Source organism: Haliotis cracherodii, unplaced genomic scaffold (genome assembly GCF_022045235.1).
Source record: "Haliotis cracherodii isolate W230 unplaced genomic scaffold, xgHalCrac1.p SCAF_6, whole genome shotgun sequence".
NCBI lineage: Eukaryota > Metazoa > Mollusca > Gastropoda > Lepetellida > Haliotidae > Haliotis > Haliotis cracherodii.
In genome coordinates this window covers 3087211-3095513 of record NW_027266319.1, presented here as the reverse complement: position 1 = coordinate 3095513, position 8303 = coordinate 3087211, and the positions used below count along the sequence as shown (strand labels likewise).

Here is an 8303-nt window from a genome sequence, read left to right as displayed (position 1 = left end):
GCCGAACTAGGCTGGAATTCCTGGGCTCGATCGCAGCGCCACCAGTGGTTATTACGAGGTATGTCCCCTCTAAACCCCTCCTATGGACCAATCAGATTCCACCTCTCGTATCACTTGCCTTTGTTTCAAACAAAATGGCGGTGCCAAATCAAGACGATCTGATCGATAATCAAGATCCATATTGTGATAAAACGGGTCTTACATTACGAAATGCATGAAATCACGTGAACACCTTCATTTAAAACATGAAAAGATTTGGAAAATATATGTTTACAAGGAGTTGGCGGTGCACATGCTTGGCAAATCCTGCAATCGACCGAAATCTGCACGAACGTTTACGAACCGGATTTCGATTTCGTTGCGCGATTTTGATTGAACTAATCACAGACTCGTTAGTCCAGCCAAAATGTAACTCCATTATACCAGCCTAGTTCAGCAAGGGTGGAAACTGGACTTTTATAGTCGCTTAACTCTCTTGCCTCAGGAAGATGGTAATCGTCCGAATGAACGAGTTACTTTCTTTTTCTATGTGAAAATTTCCCCCAACATTCTGTCCGGCAGGTGGGGTGTCCGGTATCACGCGGCAGCGGACTATATGGGTTTTAAAACAAAATAACAGCTTTAGACGTTTTAACGGATATCAACTTATGGCATACACATGTTATTTAAGACACACGGTGACACAGACTTCTCCCTGTGTACATATGGGAAGAACCGGTCTGAACCTGATGGCGAGGAACGCAACAACCCATGCTTGCCGCAAAGGCGACCACGCTTGTCGTAAGAGGCGACTAACGGGATCGGGTGGTCAGGCTCGCTGACTTGGTTCATGCATGTCATCGTATTCTAATTGCGTGGATCGATGCTCATGATGTCAATCACTGGATTGTCTGGTCCAAACTCGATTAATTATTTACAGACCGCCGTCATATAGCTGGAATATTGCTGAGTGCGCGTTAAACAGCAAACAAACAACAACATGACCCATTAGGCTAGCAATGTGACCGAGCAACAGCCGCAGAAGGTCGAGTTGACTTATTTTCACTCACATAACTCAATGAAGCAAAACTCTTATGCCTCACTTTTCTTTTATGACACTAATCGATTACATTTTAAGTATGAAGGAGGCCATTAAAAGGCGCACGTGGTAATGACAGTGATGTATAAACAGGTGACTAACTACATTATAAATAGCTATCGGTTTAATGCTAATGTACTTTCCTTTCTAAGAAATCGTCCTTGAAATACACTGTACTCCACAGCTGTGCGTAGATTTGCCCCGAGGCTTGAAGTAAACAAACCACAACAGGTTCTTAATATGTTTATGATTATTACTTCGTTGTGAGATGTGATTGGTCGGATTATTCTGGGTTATAAACAAAGCGAAACCGTTATGGAAAACGTCAATAATATGGAAATATAACTCGACGTACAATAAATGACATGTGATGGATTATTGGATATAAAAATTCACAAATAGTTTAAATTGCTATCACATAAACGGAAATAAGTGTTCGTCATATCGATGACCAGATGTAGTGCTCAAGTAATGTAATGCACATTAATGTATTGTTGAATGGAAGTTATACCTAGTGCCTTTAATTTCGTGAATTTTAAACCAGCATATTTTAAACAGATACCCTTACTTTCATAATGTGAAGAAAGGTATTATTTTATACTGTATATACTACAGTCTCTAATAATTCTACAAAAGTGGCCTATGTATGTTTGACCAGTTTATACCATTGCTATACATAAGATGAGACTATCTGACCAGTCTTTGAATGGCATTTAGGAGTGATACACATAAGGAACAGAATGTATGGCGGCCAACTTCTTTATTATGAGGAACACAACGTCTCTCTCTCTCTCTCTCTCTCTCTCTCTCTCTCTCTCTCTCTCTCTCTCTCTCTCTCTCTCTCTCTCTTTCTCCCTCTCTCTCACACACACACTCACACACAATAAAGTTATTATTTTTATCAAATGTGTACTCATTCACATGCAAATAATAGTAAGGTGCCTTATCTCCAAAGGGTTAAATCTCTCTCTCTCTCTCTCTCTCTCTCTCTCTCTCTCTCTCTCTCTCTCTCTCTCTCTCTCTCTCTCTAATGAGCTTCATCAAAACCATGTATATATCATTTCGTATTATTATATTGTATTTACATTAAAGAAATACGACCTGACCCCGTAGACCCCGGCTGTTGTCATTGCTGTTGTGGAATATCACTGTTGTTGTAGGCTACAGTGGCGTGTAACCCGAATAGCCATTATTCTCTCATTTATGAAGCCACACGCCACGGCGAAATGTAATTTAAGTCATAACATCGTTCAATGAGTCAGATTCAGCTCAGGTCGATTCTGTGGGATTTCCACATACATGTACTGTAACGGTATTCGCCGCATGACGTCACAGTGTGTCCTCATTGTCAGAGGTCCAACGTTCAATAACAGGGCGTTGTATTTCCAAACCAATACAACGCCCACGAACACATATGTTCCCATGAATAACGCTCACAGTCATAACGCAATGTCACACACATGCCACTACAATAGCCCCACAACCTCATGAAAACACATACTCTCAGCATCCATGGGATTCCTGGCGAGAAGATGCATACCAGCATCCCATGCTTGTCGTAGAAGGCGATGAAATGTACCGAGTGTCAGGCTCGGTGACTTGGTTGATAGCGTGTCGTCGTAACACAGTTGTGTAGATCGATGCTCATGATATCAATCCCTGGATATTGCTGAGTGCAGTGTTAAACAGCCAACAAAAAACATAACATACTCAATGGGTAGCATAATGGACGGAGTTTTGATTTATTCCGCAGTTGTTCTGAGTTCGTTTACAATCATGGTTTTATGTTCAAACTTTTCTTCAACACGCCCTATTACAGAAAATATGCGTGCGTGAGTATTAATTTACGTTGCTTTCTTTCCAACACAGCTCTTATTTGGGGAAACGAACCCGACCTTTGGGCATATACGATTTTACCACTATTTAACACACACACACACACACACCAACACACACACACACACACACACACACACACACACACACACACTCCCACACACACACACACACACACACACACTCCCACACCACCACCACCACCACCTTCCCACACTTTGTGTGTGTCTTTTCAAACCTCAGTCCGCAACATTTGAGGAATGTGGTGACATCGTGCAGGCAATTCAGTGATTGGTATTATTAACAACGACCAAGAATCACACGTAATGGAGCGGCATGGAGCCTGACACCTGATCCATAAAATAGTAAGCCAGGTCACACGACCAGCCGGGTTACTTCTAAACCAGAATCCCCGCGGGGCCACCACCGCCATTTCAGAGGTATCCATGTACATTCGTCATTGTGGCGAGCCGACCACCTTGTCGGTCGTACTTTACGACAACCATTGGGCGCTGGGGACAAACTCGAATTCAGAAAAAAAACAGCGTGGCCTTTTACCGTGAGGATCGATAGAAACGTTGTCAGGTGTTGTTTGATCATTTTACGACGCTTCCCACAATTTCTATCAGGCGAATTGGCCAGGCCGCCACGGCAACCTGTAAATAATGATATCTAGACCAGGCCAACCTCATCACACGAGCACTATCTACGCCGTTTTCAAAAAAGGTCTTTCTTATTCATTTGGGGAGGTAAACCCGACAACATGAAGAGAAGTCAAATTAGGTGTGAAACGTCAAATGGCGGTATACAATGTCCCAAAATACCAGAATTAACACATGCGCAAAAGATATCAGTGGTACGTACAGCATCAAAATCGATTTCAAAATGGTGTCCATTATTCGTCCTAAATATACCTCGTTCTGGACCCTATAATGAATTCGAAACTACCCGCAAGACATTAAGATTACAAATGATTACAAAGATATGTAATATATACTACAAGGGCCTTTATTAAGACCTGGTTGAAATTCATACATAAAATCCACGTCGAGCGTATAAATGACAAAGCATCCTAGCACAATATATATGGTGTGACGAGCACATAAAAATAGGAAACACCAGTATACTTAATAAAGAATGGTTTGAAAGGATACGTTTCATGAATGATCTTCTACAAAATAACGGATGATTCATGTCATTCGAAAACTTAAAACCGTTTTCAATTTGAAAATCAACTTTTTAAACTACATAGGCATTCTTTACACTGTACTGTCGAAGGCCAAGGATTTCCCAAATTTGACATTTAATATCCTACAATCTCCCTTTCTACCATTGCCTATAAAATCATCTGAACAAAAAAACCAGGTACACTGTATTTCTATAAAATACTTATTACCAAAGTATGTGAGAGAAATAATCATTTTGCTTAATGGGAGTACGGACTGCGACGCCGTGTTGAAGAACAAGACAGGGAGAATATTAGTGCTGTCCCGTTCACGTGCACGAACGTGACTAAACTACAATGGCTCCAGCATCACATTTTACATCTTATATTGCCAACGAACTGTCTTCTTAAGAAATTGGGATAAATAAACAGTACAAGTTATAGCTACTGTTCTAATGAAACAGAAAATAGTATGCATATATTATGGGATTGTAACAAAGTGAGCTCCATCTGGCGAGACATGGAAATTTGGATATCGCACAAAACGCAAAGCCCGGTAACAATATCCAAAAAAATGTTCTTTTTGGTTGTTTATCGAAAAATAACAATCCTTTAAACCTAATCATTATTATGTCCAAAGGAATAATTTTCAACTTTTTAAATAATAGTTATCTACTAAAAATCCAATTTATACAGAAGGAGCTCACTGAATGTTATAAGTTAAAGTATACTTCCGTTATTAATTGTAATAAGTATTACTTTAATAAGCTTTGGTCAAGCTGTGATGCTTTATTTCTTTGAATAGCTTGTTATGCAAAACCGTGTAAATGCCTTAGAAAAAATCAACAAACTAAAACAGTATCTATGCCGTCGGGGCACAATGACACACAGTCAAACATGTCAAACGTTGCGACCTCCCACCCTTATTAGCATGCTGTAACGACAAACGCCTTGATATCGAGACCCTAGCTTGACTCCAACAGGTGCAGGTGGTGTTCAGTGTGTAAAGTATCTGTTGAAGATGTCTTACGTTCTCTGTATTGGAATAGGTTACCATACCATTATTTCACAGTGATGACGTTCGAATCCCCCTGTTCGTCTCAAAATGAGTTATGATATATAATGATTACCTTCAGTTGGAGAAGGAGAGGCGGTCACTTGACAATATATGCATTACGAATAAAATGAAGGTATTATTTGTCATTTGGGTCCAGAATTATATACTGTTTTATTGTTTAATTTTCAAAAGGAGGAGGGTCAGGTCGAACCCCAAACGATAATCATATATTTACGCACGCATATATGAAAATTGTGCGTTTATATTGTCATACTTACTTAATATGTTAGTTTATACTTCCCTCAGGGGAGGTCGAGTATCCTAGTGGTTAAAGCGTTCGCTCGTCACGCCGAAAACCCAGGTTCGATTCCCGACATGGGTATAATGTGTAAAGCCCATTTCTGGTGTCCCCCGCCGTGCTGTTGCTGGAATATTGCTAAAAGCGGCGTAAAACAATACTCACTCACTACTACCCTCAGATTACCGTTCACATTCCAATAACTGAGCATGTATATCCTCAGCACATACTATTCAGTTTTGAACAAGTTGTTCCCCGAACCTCATTTTATTTTGATAAATTTGCTGAAAGTTGATAAGATGTTAGTAGTATAGTGTCACTAGGCAGGAGCTGGTTTTGGTTGAGGGAGGTTGAGTGAAAATAGGGAAGGTGATTGGCTGATCCAAGTCACGTGATCGGATAGGATGACTCATGCATCAACAGCGCGTCACAGGTGAGGGGGAATGAAAGGTGTGTGTTTATAAGGCAGAAAAGAATTCGTAAGTAAACAAAAGTAAAGGGTTATGAATAGAGCTATGTGTATAACGTGCTGCCCTAAATAGACAAGCAGCCCAGTTTGAATTGAGCGCGCTTGACAACTCACGTGACCTCGTCGTTTAACCCGCGCTCGCTAGAGCGTGCGACCTGATTTGATGAATACAGGGTGTGTGTTGAAAGTACAATCATACCGCAATAGAGACGGGTTGTGTCAAAATGATATACGCCGGGTAATGTAGGTGGAGAAAAAAAATGTACGTCTAGCTGGATCAAATTCATCTTATACGGTCTACACGTTGAACACCATGAACGTTAGACAACTTGTATAGAAAAAAATATATAGACAAAATAGATAAGACTACGCAATCAGCAAGCTAGCAGTGTAGTTTACATTTAGCGCGCAAGAACGAGCTAATGTATAGCAGAGAGAGACTAAGCGACCGACCGCCCATAACAATGCCAACATACCCCGGCCTTACAATTAATGTTAACATACCAACCTCGCCTGAAGCTTCCCATTCATAAATTGTGTGACCAGTGTCCCGTATTTATGATATGTTAGGGAACATGTGTTGTACATTTGTTATTTTAAAAGGGAGTTAGTTCAGAGAGGATATATGGGTATTCCCCTCATTAAACCTTTCTTTCGTTGGTGTCTATTAAATGTATCCGGTATTTAATACATTTGAATGATGTAGGAAAGTATGTGCGTGTAGATGTTGTACCTATATCCGAACACGAACGTATGACACCTTTCAATAGATCAATTACCGTTCTAACCACGACACGCAACATGACTATGAGCGTTGTTAGCAGTTCATATTCATAAACACATCGTAAATGGCAGATTTCTGATGAATGAACTCGCCCGCACACATGTCTATAGGGTTATGTTCGCCCGAACTGTAAACAGTGACACATTGATAACAGGAAGGATGTGTGGAATGCACACGTCCTTGTAAGGGTAAAATACGCGTTTACACTCACCATTTAAATGATGACATTACTTTTTTAGATGTATTGGTATCAGTGAGTGAGTGAATTTAGTTTTACGCCACACTCGGCATTATTCCAGCTCTAGGACGGTGGTCTGTCAATAAACGAGCTTGGACCAGACAATCCAGTGATCAACAGCATGAGCATCGATCTGTGCAACTAGGAACCGATGGCACGTGTCATCCGAGTCGGCGAGACTGACCAATGGATCCCCGCCGATAAGCATGGGTTACTGAAGGTCGATTCTATAACCCGGGACCTTCATGGGTGTAGTATGACGAAGACTATATACTAATATGCAAAAACTGAGAAAAAACAAACAATTCATTCGTATCATTTATTGATTCGAGTCAATCGGTTCCATACAAAACCGTTATATACAAATGGACAATAGTATTCACTCTGGAACATTATTTAGTCACTCATATACACATGCTGCTGCTGCTCGAAGGCCCTATTGTTTAAAAAGCCAGTCCATTTCGCACTGTTGAATGTTTTAAGGTTGAATGGTTGTCTATAGTCTATGCTTAATCCATTGCTTGTAACGATTTCCGTCCAGGAGGTCCCAGTTTCACAATTCCTCTCACGTAGAGGGAAATTCGGCGTTTCTTATCGTTCAAACGCCTCAGTTTACGAGGTGTTTTCAAAATATGAATCAAACTAGACGCGTGGCGTTGACTCGGCATTCTCTTCAGACTGTTAGACTGATACAGTAGTGATGGGTATTTATGCCTAATCGTTCTGCTCACGATCATCATCCTCCTCCTCGTCATCACCGTCGTTATCCTCTGCAACGCTATCAGATTCAGTCTCACTTTCCATTTCCGGCATATCCATCAAAGGCAGGATCTCTTTCATTTTGGGTTTTAGGAGGAGTTTGATTTTATTTTTGAGAACGGATTGTTCCGTGGAAGGATTCATGTCTCCCAGGTTGTATTCATGTCTCCCAGGTTGTATAGCATGTTTTGAAACAGAGGTGCCTCTTTAAAGTACGTGGTATATTCCATCGCATAGTTGAGAGTACTACGCACTAGATCCTCCCACCTCAATTTCAATCTTCTCTCAATCCATTCTTGCGTTCGTCCCTGTCGCTTGTACTGTTTTTTCTGCAGTTTCATCTTGTCATGAAACGTATCGTACACCTGCTTCCAGATGCGTTGTAAGCCTACATTTTGCCACTCCTCGGCTTCCATATTAGTGAATGTTGACTTCCCACGTGGAGGTTTGACGGCAAGACCACTGCCTTTCTGGGAAGAGGCAAGGTCGTCAAAGTCACTGTCATCGTCATCACTCTCGACTCTGGCACGCTTTCTCTTAGGTTGAAGGCTATTAGCCGGACACCAGTGTTTGATATGTCGCTGTAAGGTTCAGACTGTGCTGTTGTTCTCCTGTTTTC

At 41.0% G+C, this 8303-nt stretch overlaps 1 protein-coding gene across 1 annotated transcript in view; it reads left to right on the top strand.

Annotated features, from left to right (window-relative positions):
• The window catches only part of LOC139445406 (proline-rich protein 23A3-like), a 93564-nt gene that overhangs the window by 69295 nt on the left and 15966 nt on the right, over nucleotides 1-8303 (top strand). The window lies entirely within an intron of this gene.